We start from the raw sequence: 15,176 nt of genomic DNA on the forward strand, positions 1-15,176 counted from the left end.
TAATATCCGTTTTTGTTATCATTCCTAATAGCATCTAGTTTACATGTAAAGATCTATTTCTCTTAGCTTACATCCCCGCCCTTTATTACGCGACACAAACCTAATGAAAGAGCAAGACAAGACACTCATAGGGTGCAGCCTAGTTGTTGCTAGGCCAACACTTGTTGTTGTTGTGACTTTTGCCTATTCCTGTAACGGAAATGAAAGTCAGTTCCTATTGTTCAACCCCAAACACCTCCTACACTGCAGCTACAAACTGAAAACAATACTTAACTTTGGGTTTGACTTTAACCTGTTCCTGTTTCAACACTGCACTGGGAATTTCCTATCACTAAAAACCAAGGGATTTCATAGAACCTAGAGGTCACAGCTACAAGAGAAGTGAAATGGCTGTCTGTATTTATGTTACACTTTATCAATGCCGATTAATCAGGCAGTACATATACCGAAACATGCTTAGAAGCTAAGTCGTACACAAGGTGAGTGTCTTCATCAGTCTTTTTTTTTATACTATACTGATGAGGTCTATAAAAAGGCCAAATCACGCATGTTTGCAGCTGGTGGGCTTCGGCTTTTTCTTAAAGTTTTTTTAATCTTTGGTTTGGATGTTATTTGGGATATTTTGTAGGTATATTAATGTTTATGGACATCAGGCTTATTTTAAGCTGTGTGATTCTTAAGTATATCCAAACAATCCACTTATGCTGTATTGATGAGGTCATTAAAAAAGGACAAACCATACACGTGTACAGCTAGAGGGGTCTGGTTTTATTGGCCTGAATGTTCCCATGAAGACTTAAAAAGTAAAAAGTCATGGGGTTTAGAAGCCATGTATCTGAACCACTGTAAGTCTGTATTGGGTCATTTACATATATCTCATGGGCTTTCACTGCAGGAGTTTTAGGGTATTACACACTGAAGACTCTAGTTTGCCTGTTTTTGAGGAAGTTTTTCTGAATGGTTAGTCTGTGTGACCTTTTTACCCTTTGGTCTGGTTATTGGGGAGGGAGCCAACCAACAGCAGGCAGCCTTTATTTACTGCCTTACTGCACTTCAACTTTCTATTTACAGGGTGGCTTTATTAAACAAAGAACAAACTTCTGCTTTCTATTTTAGGAAGGGAAACTTTATATTCAAGCAGATTTATATGACTTTATCCTTGGAGGCAGTACTTGTTACTTGGCCGTATTCACCTCGAGCTGGTGTAGGAAAAAAGAACTACTGTCAATGCTCAATGCAGATAACATTTAAAATGTATGTAGCTATAGTGCAGTGAAATGCAAAGTAAACATTCATTTATCTACAGAGGTGTTATAGCTATTTGTCTTTGTGAGTGATTGGGAAGAGAGGGACTTGGGAAAGATAGATTTCAGTGCCCAGACATAAATTGTTGTTTAAAGTGCCTTTCACAAGTCACTTGAAAAATACTGCTAGATTATTTTGCTCACAGTCTATTTAGATATTACATATGGATGGTTCATGAGGTAAAAAGCCAAAAATGCATATAGCTAATAATCATACTGCTCAACTGTCCACATTTTCCTCAGAATGTCCAGATTTTTGCCAAATATTTTTGGTCTGTCCCTCATAAAATGTGTGGTTTTCTGGCTAATCATTGAGGGCTGAAATCACTAAAAAATGACAAGACATTTGACTTTCAGAATTCATATCCTTCAGAAAATGCATGCGAAAGCAAGACATGTTCTAGCAACTTTCTAAATTTATAAGAGCAATATTTAGAATTTATTTTTTGCCCCCCCCCAATTATTTTGTCTTTGTCCAAATTTGTTGCACTACGAGGTTGAGAAGTATGTTAATAATAGGTGTTCTAAATAGGTTCATATGTACTAAATGAGTACATACAAAGGGCAACAGAAGCTTGCTAACAGTATTACGTCAAAACAGCTAACTGTTAAAATATCACTTTGATACCATATCATATTACCATGGATTCATGACATAACAAGGAATGCATGAACACTGTCATAAAAAATGAAAGAAGATAATGTTGACTATACAAAAAACAATAGACAAGTGTTTTTCTGGGGGCCACCACATCACTCACTAAAGTAAATATACTAACTCCAAGGTTGCCAAACCACATGGCTAAGAGTAGAAATACTCAGAATATGAGCATCTATATGATATATGTAATAGGAAAGAAACGAACACCCTGTATAAACATTCCCACACTTGCATTAATTTTAAAAGATTTACTTTTGGGATCTTAGAAAACATAGGATCAGTCCAAGAGGTGGTGACTGGCAAAGGTTACTTTTGAAAAGGGGGCTAGTCTAGCAGCTGAGGATGAATGTTATGCTGCCTTCTGGCATCAGTGATCAAGTGCTAATTATTTCAGTTTTGAAAGAAAAAGCAGATATTTTAACTTAAAACAAAAAAATATATGTAAGTATATAAAAGTGTCCATTTATTTTTAGACAAATTAAAATGAGCACGAGATTGTTTTTTAGAGTTGATGCCTTTTATTTATATTCTTAATAAATTTGTTTTTTACATAAGTTAAGCGGTATATTTTAGGATATGTCCCTTTAATAATTTAATTTAACATTTGCATAATTAGTTGATTTTAAGCACGTGTATGGAGTAAAATGTGTATATAGTGGATTAGAAGGAAGGGATATTTTATCTGATGAAGTCTCTTTGGAAGGAACAAAAGCGCTTATGAATGTGTGTATTGTCTAGTTAATAAATATTTTATTACTCTTTGTGGAGAGTTGGATTGTTTTGTAGACATTAAGAGTAGCAATACTCCCTTATTCTGTTTGCCAGACCACATGGTTAAGAGTAAGAATACTCCCTTATTCTGTTTGCCAAACTGTGTGGGTAAGAGTAGGAATACTTCCTTATTCTGTTTGCCAAACCACATGGCCAAGATTAGGAATACTCTCTTATTCCCAAGGTTTACCAGACACACAATATGTTTTGTCATTGTTAACAAATGTGGACTGAACTAGATGTCAATGATTAAAGGACCTTTATTACTAGTAAATGAAAACAAAAAGTGTTATCTAATCTTGATGCTCTAAATTATGTTAATGTCCAAGAAGCACTTATTTTTATATTTTATGCTGTTCTAACAAAAATGGCTTCATCCATCAAACATGGTGATGTGATTTTGTTTTTGCCTAAGCTTTCTATTTCCCCAACTGCATTTTATATCCTCAGAAAATGAGAATAAAATGGCCTACCCACTTGTAAAAGATCGTTTTCATTTACCTAGAATGGTAGTACTCATAATCACTGCTAACTTTATGAATAATCTGTGGACAGAGAGCCCTACAACATATAATAGTTATTGTAGTGTATAGACCACCAAAGTCAAGTGCACCTAGAGGAATTCATACATTTCTTGCATGAAACACAGGAGGGAAGAATCATATTAGCTGAGGAATTAAATTTACCAGAAACAGATTGGACTAATATTGATTCAACAACGTTAGTAAGGAAATTGTTCATAACATATGTTCAGGAACAGCAGTTGCTTCAGATTGTAAAAAATTTTCCAGGGAATGAACATATTAGACATTGTGTTCCTAAAGTAATTACTGTTACTTCAAGTCAAGTTTTACCATCATTGATATAAAGTGATCATGGAGTTATAAAGGTTAATTTGTTGCTAGATAATTCTATCAAACTGAAATTTAAACCAATGCACAGAAGGTTAATTACAGATTATATGGAAGCTTAACAGTCACTATACATAACTAACTGGAGTGTTCAATGGAAAAACTGCAGATGGAATGTCGAAAGTTTTGAAAGAGAAATTGAGTGCAAACAATCAAAAAAAATGTTTAACATCATGATCTAGGTATACAACACCAGGTGGATATATTTCCATAAGAACAAGAGAACTCCAGCAAAGCTAGAACTTCCACTGAGTGACCTCCCAAACCTCTTGTATCAGAGGATGTGCCTCTGATACAAGAGGTTTGGGAGGTCACTCAGTGGAAGTTCTAGCTTTGCTGGAGTTTTCATTTTGTTTTCACTGATTGGTTTTAATTTGTAATAATGGCCTTCAGCAAGAAATTGAAGAGAGGTTGAACTACAGCTTTGAAAACTGAAATAAACAAGCTGGACAAAAATTAAGTATAGTGTAAGACAAGATTAAGAAAAATTTGAAGAAAATTTATATAAAGATATTGAGCATAATAGGAAACCTTTTTATACATATATAACATGTGGAAGGAGTAAAGACATATACATTGTTAAACTCTGTGTAGATTCTAAAATTTATTCAAAGACACAACAGATTATAGCTATATTTACAAAATCTTATACAAAACAGTTTGGCTTCACAAAGGGGGTAATAAGTTGTCCTAGTTACATCCAGGTAACCATAGAAACTGGAATCAAATTAGATTATATTGAAAAGGGTCTCATTTCATTGAACAAAATTACAATTCAATGAACCATAATATGGTGACCCCTTATTCCCAAAAGTGCATTTATTCGAAAATGCACTTTCACGAATAACCACATAACCGAAAAGCAAAAAAACACAAGAACAATAAAATACATAGGTTCATAGATTCATGGGTTCATAGGTATGTACTAGGCTAATGGCCCTGGGGCCTTTACAAGCCTAGCCTGTAGAAGTGCTCTGGCATTGTGCCACTCATCCCAGTGCCTCTATCAAGTAGAACCACGGGAGTGATCTCCAGGGTGAACTTTCTATTTCCCATTAAGATTTTCTTGAAGAGGGCTAGTGAGGTGCTCAGCTTGACATGTATGGGAAGTCTATTCCAGAGCATGGGTAGTCTCTGGGTGAAGAACATGTCCCTCCAGCATGTTCTGTTGATTGTGGTAATGAGGTTGAGGTCTCTGGAGCGCATGGTGCAGAGGGATTGGGATTTCTTTAGATGCAGCATTTCTAACAGAGCTGGGTCAGACATGGTTTTGTAAGTCAAGCAGAAATTGCCTCTTAGACAATATGAGACAGAGAATAGCTGGAGTTTTTTGAGTCTGTCCGTATAGGACATGTGTTTAAGGCCTAGGATCCTCTTCTTGAGGAACTTTTGTGGCTTCTCCAGCTGTTGCAGGTGTCTAGTGAGGTACATGCCAAATGCAGCATTATATTCTACGATTGGTCTAATGAGGAAAGAGTAGAGAGAAATGATGACCTCTTTCTTCCTGGATGCAAAACCCTTGGTAATGAGATGTGCCACATAGAAGGACATTCTGACCATGGCAATGTGCTGGTCGAAAGAGAGGTTGCTGTCAACCTGTGTCCCCAGATTTCATATAATGCCTTCAGTGATCAGTGGGTTCCCATCAATGTGGTAATTAGTGGGAACTCAGTTTTTCCCAAAGAGGATGAAGCATTTTTGGCATTAAGCTTAAGGCCATGGTTTTGACACCAGTCATTGGTCTCACTGAGGCCTTTCTGTAGGATGTCTGCATCACTTGGGCAGTTAATAATGGCTCCCAGCTTGCAGTTGTCTGTGCATTTGGTCAGCCAGAGCCCCTCCGTGTTGGCCTGGTCTTCTCAGAAATAGATGCCAAACAGGAGAGGAACCAGGACCGATCCCTGTGGGACTCCACTCATCACTGGTCAGCAGTCTGACTTAGAGTCTGCTATTTTCATGCTGTGGGTTCTATCTGTGAGCCAATTTGCAACCCACCTAACAATATAGGGGTTGATGCCTTGTTTGCTGAGTTTATCGATAATTCCTGAGTGGGGAATGGTATCAAAGGCCTTGGCCAGATCGAGGTAGGCTGTATGAACAACCTTACCTTCATCCACTGCTTTAGTGACTGACTCAAAGAAGTCAACCAGGTTGAGCAGGCATGATCTACATTTCACAAAACCAAATTGTGTGGGATCTAGAGTTTGGAGATTCCCTATATCCTTGTTAATTAGGTCCATGATGATGCGTTCCATAACCTTACATATTGGACTCATCAGGCTAATGGGGCAATAATTTCCAGGGTCTGTAGTCACTCCTTCTTTATGGAGAGGGATGACTGTAGCAGTGTGCCATTTGGTAGGGACAAAGCCTGAGGTGAAGCTGTGAGTGAGCAGGGTACACAGATGTGGTGCCATTTCACTTTGTAATTCATTTAGAACAGCCAGGGATATTGTTAGGTCCCATGTAAGCTGTATTCTTGTCCTTAGACAATGCAACTTTAACCTGTGCTGCAGTAATGTTGGGTGCCTGGCATTCTTCTGGTATTGAGATTGGTCCTTTAGGGGGGAGAGAGGGGTAAAGTTGGCACTGAATCTATCGGCCAGTATGTTGGCAATATCTGTTGGGTCAGTATAGGAGGTATCATTGTGCAGTAACTCAGAGCAAATCTGGGTATTGCCATGGAGATTCTTGATATAACTATAGAAGGCTTTGTGGTTGTTTTTAGTGTCTGCAGCAATTCTGTCTTCATAGCTGACTTTGGAGGCTTTGATGAGGAAGTGCAACTTTTTGTTGAGGCTGATAAGGGAATTTTTCCAATCTTGTGACTTCACCTTTTGCTGAAACAGTTTCTTCCTTCTGTTGTAGAGTTTATTAATGGCAGGGGACCACCAGACTGGCTTCCTTTTTTTGGAGGAGAGCATCTTGGTTCAGTTCGGTATGGCTAGTTCCATGCATTTATGTATGTGTTCGTACAGTGCATTGGTGTATGATCTGGCAGTCATGCATCTGTTTTCCATTGGCATGGGTGGAGTAAAGTTAGCCACCTCTGATTTTAGGAGTCCAAAGTAAGCTTTGGAGAAGTTTTTCATGGTAGATACCTTTGCGGGGGATGTGAGTGAGATGTGGATTTCCATGGTGATTAGTTTGTGGTCGGATCTAACTAGGGAGGAATTGACTATTGGTATAGAGCAATGGTTCCCCATGTTAGTAATAACCAGGTCAAGGATGTTGCTTCCTGTAGTGGTGGTAAGAATGAGCTGGTCCAGGACATTGGAACTGATGAAATCCAGGAAACGTTGGGCCAGTGCATTGGTACATGAGTAGTTTTCCCAGCTGATGGAGCCTGGAGGGCTGGTTGAAGTCACCTAGTATGAGATTGTTGGGTTGGATATTAATAGTTTCCAGGGTGCTTTAGAATGTGGAGTGAGAGTCTTAGTACATGGTTGGGGACCTATAGCAGGCTACGACCTGAATCTCCATCTTACCCACTGTTAGTTGTACCTGGAGTATCTCAGATGTGTTATGCTGGGATACTACTCTGGAGGTGTGCATATCCTTTACGAATATGGAGACACCACCGCCTTTGGAACTTTGGTCCATGTTCTGGGGCCGAAAGGTGTGGAATGAGTTATAGCCTGGTAGTGCAGGGGTGCTTTCTGCTGCTTTAAACCAGGTCTCTTTTACAGCACAAATGTCGATGTTCTCCATTTTGAGGAGTGCTTCGAGCAAGTGCATCTTGAGATTTAGACTTCTAGCATTGAGCAGCATGACCCTCAGACTGCATTTATTTATAGCTGTTACAGTGGTAATTTGGTCTTTGGAACACCACCTAAAAAGGCACTATAGGGGTGGCAAGAGCCTTAGCCAGTACCGAGAAACCCAAGGGCGACAGATGCAGGCCATCTCTGGCAAAGCATCGAGGTCTGTCAATCATGTCATCCCAAGCAGACAGATACTGGATCCTCTTAGAATGACACCAGAAACTTAGCCAATTGTTGAAGTCAATCATTTTCTGTTTGTACTGTGGCATCATTCTGGGCAATAGTAGGATGCTGCTCAGGGCTAGGGTCATACCTGCCCGGGCCACATAATCCGAGATCTCCATCATGTCTCTCTTCATGTAGTCCAGGGAGGTGTGTCTCAGGTCATTTACACCCACATGGACAATGACAGAGTCACATTTGTACTTGTTGTCGAGTGACCTGAGTGCGTGTGTTATGTGTCTGATTCTGGCACCTGATAGACATTTGACTGTTACCTTCTCCTTATTCAGCCTAGTAAGTAGGACATCAGTGTGTCTCACTATTGAGTCACCCATGATTATTGTATTGGGCAAGCTGTTTTGCCTTAGGGGCTTAGGTTGAGGGGCACACAGTGTAGGTGAGCTATGTGTCTTGTGGTTTGTGCTGTGTTGTGGTGGTCGAGTGCATTTCTGCCTTGGAGGGCTCTGCTGTTTGCATAGATTTCTATTGAGAGCCTCAGCGAAGGTGGGTGTGTGGTTTTATGTGAGGGCTGTGATGGTGGGTGTTGTGGAGGGCTATGTGTTCCATGTGGTGTGGTACAGGTGTTGACCTTCTCCTCTTGACCAGCTATTCCAGTCTTGGCTGGAGAGTGTATGGCTTCCAATTTGGAGATATAGGGACATCTCTCACAAGTCTGAGTGTTGGGAGGTAAGAGGAGAGGGTTGTGTGTATACATGAGGCAGTTGCTACACTGCCTCAGAATGCCCAAGTTCACCAGGTTAACAGGAGAAAGCACAGGAAACTGACCTTTAGACATGCCAGGAGGGATGGTCATCATTACTAATTATTGGAAATGTTTCCTTATAGGATGTCAAGTGCTGATAGCACTTATGTGTGCTACAATAATTACTACAAACAGCCTGATGAAGTACTGGTGAATAAGCTAATTAAAGTGCAAGAGAGAAGAGAAAGTTGAAAGGGATAGAAAAGACTGCCCAATCGGACAATAAACTACAATTTCAGAGCCAAAAACCACTCCCCTTGTGGTAGATAGGCTACCTAGTGCAGGCTACCTAGTGCTTACCACTCCCACTGATAAGCTGGAAGGCTTCCCTCTAACACAGAAGAGTCTGGGGAACTCAAACTTACAAAACAGTCCTGGATACAGCAAATCTGTATTTGGACCACTCTAGTAACAGAAAAGGTGGAAAACAAACTTAGAATTTTTTTTCAGAAAAAAACAGCACATCTGGAATATGTCAAAAAGGGTTTAAACGGTGCAGCTGAAGCTCTAGATACAGTGGACCTGTACTGAGACTATGCTACTCAATTTTAAGCTTAAGAACTCAGTAAGAAAAAAAAAATCACAGTGAAGCACAGATTAATCACTTATAGTCAAGATTATAGCACTTACAGTATGAAAAAATACAGTTAAAACAGCAACAAAATGCAGTTGAACATTAATGAATTGCAGTAGATCGCAATGAAATCTAGTTAATCAGATTGCTTTGAAGCAATAGCTCACAAATCACAACAGCAACAGACACCACTAAGCAGAGATTCAGTAGAATACTGTCATCAATTCAGTGAGGCTACCAACAAGCAGTAATAAATATGGCAAACAGAAAAATGAAGTAGAAAGAGGTACAGTCGTTTTGTTTTGCTTTAAGTAGAAAGTGAAGAGACAGAAAATAATGAAATAATTCAAGGTTCAGAAGCTAAACGGGTAGGCCTTTGCTAGGTTCTCACTATAAACAATAGAATGAGCTGATGTAATGTGACTGGGGGGAGTGTCCAGTATCAATGTTATACCAGAGGCAGGCGACTCAAAGCCACAAAGACAACACTAACCACATATATGCAGGGGGGCAAGCCCCCTGCACTTCCCACACCCCCGCTACCTACATATTGTCATTCAGAGATTGCACTACAGTGGGGAAAAGGGAATATTCCCTTATCCCTGCTGTGCCACAATCTGAACAACAACCTCCATTGCTTTTCAGTTACATGGTTATTTACAAAAGTGCATTTTCAAATAAATGCACTTTCGAGAATAAGGGGTCGCCAAATTACATTTCAAAGGAATGTAATTTTGATGGGTCAAGATAGACCCATTGAAAAAGAATTGTGCAAACTGGATCCAAACGAAGCACAGGGAGGAGATGGAATTTGTAATAATGGCTTTCTGCAAGAACTTAGTGCCATTATATCTGTTATTTACTAGGTCATATAAATATGGTGACATTCTGTCTTTAAGGGAAAGGGGAGTAGGACTAGCCCAGAGTCATATAGACCCTTAAGTCTACTTTCATGTTGTGAAAGATAATGGAGAAGGTAATATTGGATACGTTATTGTTAGAACTGGATAGGCTGGGTCTTGAAACCATATATCAGCATGCATATGTTGAAAATCAACCTATAACATGATGTTTTATAACAACAGAATAACAGCTATGAATGAAAAAAATGTTCTGTGATGTAATTTATATAGATTTAACTTCAGCATTTGACAGGGTCATACACAAAACACTGATCAATAAATTAGAACAACTAAATATTGATATACTCTTGATAAAATGGACAGCTGCATTGCTTAAAATAGGGCATGGCAAGTATCATACAGCAATTAATCAAGTAAAATCCTTGGTTACAGTCAGAGTGTCCCACAGGGCTCTGTCCTAGGCCCTTACTTGTTTGGATTGTGTCTTTCAGACCTAACTTCTTCATCCAAGGTATTCTATAGGCTATATGCAGATGACCTAAAATTGGGTAAACTGATTACATGGATTACAGATAAGGCATGTCTACAAAGGAACTTGACTAAATTGACCATTTGGGCACAGGAGAATAATATGCTGATAAATACATCAAAAACTAAGCATATGAGATTTGGGAGACATAAATTGAAAGGTGAATATTTAATACAGTACACAGTGATTGAAACTGTAGATTCATTTAAGGACCTGGGTATATGGGTAGATCCTGCTTTGAGCTTTTCTAATCATATCAACCAATTGATTAATGATATTTATAGAACTATATGTTGTATAAAGAGATTTATAAAGTTTAGGAAATCAGAAATTATATCATTGTTTGTTAGTTACATTAGACAAACTTGAGTGTGGAATAACAATATGGAAACCTCATAAGAAAACAAGTATGATTAAACTGGAAAGAGTACAGTGGAAATATATCAAGGGCATCCGTGGATGTGAAAATTTAAGTTATTATAAAGGACTAAAATATCAACTTATACAGTGTCTCTCTTAGATATCTAAGACGAGATCTTATTCAGGTATATAAGACATTTAGAGACCACTATCTCTGAGAATGTTTGGAGTTATCAAAAGTAGTAGAGAATCATCAGCCAACCTATGTAGAAGATTCTATAGTAATAAGAAGTGTAGTAATTGGTTCTCAGAGCAGCTGATGCATGGAACAGACTACCTAATTACATTAAAACAAGTACTAGCTTAGATATTTTTAAGAAAAGCCAGAACACTTACTATGGGAACAAGTGTTTTGGTATATTGACAGACTAGACGGGCATTAATGCCCGTGCTTGAAATATTTGTGTGCATGTATGTATCTGATTCCCATACTTTTACCGACCCGTAGGGAATCAGATTCCCTTTAAACCTCCTCCCCTTCTAGCCGGGTGTCTGTCCATTGTATCTTATCTTCCTCTCTATCCTATCCCTGCTTTTCCCTGTGCAAAGTATTTGTTCAGTGTTTCTGCATTATTCCTTGCCATCTGTGATCTCGCTCCCATCTTTAGTCACACTGGGCATGTCTGTTTTTCTGTCTTTCTGCTGTATAGCTCAAACAAGCCCTTGTTCTTCCTCTTGACCCCTTCTGCCAATTCCCTTTCAGTTTGTGCCTTTGTTGCCTTTTTGCTTGCCTCCTTGTGTTATGTCCCTTTCACCCCTTCACCCACTTCTTTTCTCCTTGCTGTCTCAATAGACTCACTTCCCATCGGCTTTCTCTTCTTTATTATTTTGCCTGTTCCTCAGACCCTTGTCCACAGCCCTTGGTTCTGCATCTCTGACCCTTTTGCATTGTCTGTTTCATTTCCATTCCTCAAGTCCAATACAGACCTCTCTTCAACTAATCATAATCCATTCCCCTAAAATCCCTCTCCATCACCATTGTCCTTGCATTCATAGCCTCCCCTATTGTAAGCACAGTGGCATGATCACTGTTGTCTAAAGTTCCTGACCCTCTCCATCTTATTAAGGACAACAAATAGGATGTTCCTCCTCCTTTCTGACTTCACCTTTTAATCCCGCCCTTCTCTAGACGACTATTTAACTTACATATTTCCTTTCTCTGAAAAAAACTATACCCAGAATTTTCATATTCCACCCCTTTTTGCAAGTGCCGTGTATTAATGTGATGCCAACAGTGTCTACCTCTGCTTCCACATCACTGCCTGTAGCCCCCTTATCTCCCTAATCAGACTCCCTGTGTTGCAGAATAACTGTTCACAACTCTGAGTTACCTTTTCTCTGCTAATATTTTTGTATCATTTTTAACCTCTTTCTACAGACGGAATACCTGCCCCCATCTTCAGCATCTATGATTCCCTTCCCACTACCATTTTAGTTAAAAGTATAGTTATTGAGATGTACCTTTCTAATCCAGCTTTCAGCACAGCTGTCTCTTCCGATCTGAGTTGGAACCTGTTTATGGCACAGAGCTGGTCTCTTTGCAAGGTCTCCATGCATCCTTCTAAAGGTCCTAACCCATTCTTCCTTGTCCACTGACACAGCTAGTTGTTATACTCTGTAATCCCTCATTCCACTTTGTGCTAGCTGATGGGTCAACTAGCATTTCCGAGAAGGCTACTTCCAACCAGGACAGGTCTAAATAAGGGTCAGACAGGAGGAAACCTTTTCTAAATATGTGTAAAGCATTCAACACTGTAAGCCATAGTCTTCTGATAAAAAGTTTGTCTCAGAGTCTGTTCAGAAACAGTACCCTAAAATGGTCACTAGCTATTTTTGGTACATAACAGCTAAACTTAACACTAGCAAGATGGTTGCCATGAACATTCATGGCACCATTTACAGCTTTTCTGGACCATTTCCACCAGTAGACATAATCTGAAGTGATGGCAGACAAGACTTCATGTTGAAGGTGCAAAATTTAGGTCTGATATTTGATGATTGTCTTACCCTTGAGGATAAGGTGTCTGCTATTATCAAATCCTCTTGTTGTGATCTGAGGAATATCTCTCTAATTATGCATCTAATTCCATAAGCTGACTTAGCTGTGGTTGAATGTGCTGGTCACTTTATAGCTGAACTATTGTAATCCCAGGATGCTGAAGTTGACCAACTACAAATTGTGAAGAATTCTGCGGCCCAACTACTTGAGCTTGTAGATGTCATCATATTTTGTCACATTGTCTAATTAGTCTAGTATTATCTTCTGTATCATGACCTTCGCAGTCCCCCTTATCTTACAAAACTTGTCTGATATCAGCTTTCTCTCTGCACTCTTACATGCTCAGGCTTCTTGTGATTTCAAGGTTCATCTTGATTTCTCAAGGGGTCGTTCCTTTGTGTATCAAGGGTCAATTCTTCAGAACTCCTGCCAGAGTGGCTTTTGTCATTCCTGACATTGGATGGCTGAAAACATTAAATCAAACCTACCTATTTTATCTTGTGTATGATGGCAACTGTTTCTAAACATTCATTGTTTATTGCTGAAATCTGCCTTTGTGCGTTTGTTTTATACTTTGTAAGAATGCTTAGTCTAGAGACACTTAGTACATTTGTTTGAATTTTGAATATGAACTTTTCCTATGCTGAGTACAGCTACAGAAATAGATCACTGGGCATTTCACAACATACTTCCTCTTTTTATGTACTGAAAATAGCATTGCCCTTTGTTACAGCCTGTAATATCGGCCAAATTATTTGTAGAGCCTCCTCTGTGTATTTATTTAACCAGAATATTTCCAGCCGATAGTATCTGTTTGTAGTGCCACCCCTGTATTTATGTAGCTAGGATTACTATAAAGTTATTATGTCACCTATATTAACAGCCTAGCTTCTGCATGCACATTTATATCTTCTAAATGTTTCTTTTGAAGAATAGTAGTCTACCTTTTCCATCCTTTTGTACTGTAGGATATGTAGCAGATTATCTGTTCTTTAAGCATAATTTTTATCCTGTGACAGAGTATATGAGTTGGTGTATGTGATGCATCATTCTGTATAATTTTATCTGTGACAATTCATTTAAAGACTCTACTTTTAAGATATAAATTAGTAGTTAGCCATATGGCTTGCCCATTCTGGATTCTTATTTCAGACAGGCATTTGTATTATTTCAGGATTTGAATTACTTCGTGTGCTCTTTTGCTGTTTGTATGCAGTAAACTATTATATTTGAGTTGAATGCAAGGATTATTCTTGCTCCAGTTATTTTAGAGCATGCTTTTTACATTTCATTTTCTTCCAGTCCTGGTTGCTTGCGTTAGTGTGCTTTGTTATGCTGTCATTTAGTTACAAGTCTATCGTTATGGGTCTCTGTATCTTACTAGCAGCATTATACTACTGTCTTCCCTCCTAGCTCTGTTGTATTCATGGGTAGCATTGTGACTCACTCAAGCAGAAGTCATCAAATGGTTTCAGCTGAATCAAACTGGTCAAAAGTCAAAACACTGATGACAATGAGGCAGCCATTTTTTATCCCATTGTTCAACTTGAGACTGTAGTTCTTTTTAGGAATGTGAATGTGGGATGGGTCAAGACCCGGTCCTCCACCTGGAAAGCATGGGGGTGCTTCATCTCTCACACCATTTATGCTTAGTGAATTGACGTTCAGTTACTTCTATTTGGCTGAAAGTAATTCAGCAATTTGCGCTTCACTGAGTCACAAATATGCAACGTGTTAATGCAACATCTTGCAGTTCCTGTGACTTGTTAACATAGCTTCTTACTCACTTGTATTGCATTAGTACTAAATACTGATCTTTTTTTTATTATTAGAAACCACTGTTGCATTGTCTATAATAAAAAAACATTATTTTTAAATTGGAAATCACCACTATCCTCCTCTAAGAACAGCAGATCTCATCTGTCTGGCTCTGCATTTTCTATGTTTGAATGAGTTTATTGCCACAGAATTGTTAAGGTTTTATTTGTTTCTCAACTTCTTTCTTAACGGAATTTCCCATCTGTTCTCATTAAGTAAACATATTGTAACTTTATCTTTCGATTTCTTTCAGACTTATACTGTATTTCCTGTGTATTTGCCCTTGATGACTTAATATCATTTTACCTTCCTAGTATATCTGCATTAGATGTCAATTGAATATGAAAGTATGCTCCACAGGAACATGAACAAACAACACTTAAGCACTTTATGTGCATAAATTGCACTTCTTCTCCACTTAAATTTAGACAAAGGAGGAAATGCATATTATAAAAAGTGTGTGCGTGTGTGTGTATGTATGTATGTATGTATATATGTATATATATATATATATATATATATATATATATATATATATATATGGAGTTTGGCTTCACAGCAAGCACTAGGCGTGTGT

General features: G+C 38.6%; 1 long non-coding RNA gene across 1 annotated transcript in view; it reads left to right on the plus strand.

Moving 5' to 3' along the window:
- Nucleotides 1-287: 287 nt before the first annotated feature.
- LOC122804359 overlaps nucleotides 288-15,176 on the plus strand; it is a 125,112-nt gene continuing 110,223 nt past the window's right edge. The window contains exon 1 of the long non-coding RNA XR_006365214.1: nucleotides 288-479. This is a non-coding gene — a long non-coding RNA (uncharacterized LOC122804359). The remainder of the gene's footprint in view (nucleotides 480-15,176) is intronic.

This window comes from Protopterus annectens, chromosome 6.part0, assembly GCF_019279795.1.
Source record: "Protopterus annectens isolate FY-2018-M chromosome 6.part0, PAN1.0, whole genome shotgun sequence".
In the NCBI taxonomy this organism is placed as follows: Eukaryota; Metazoa; Chordata; order Ceratodontiformes; family Protopteridae; genus Protopterus; species Protopterus annectens.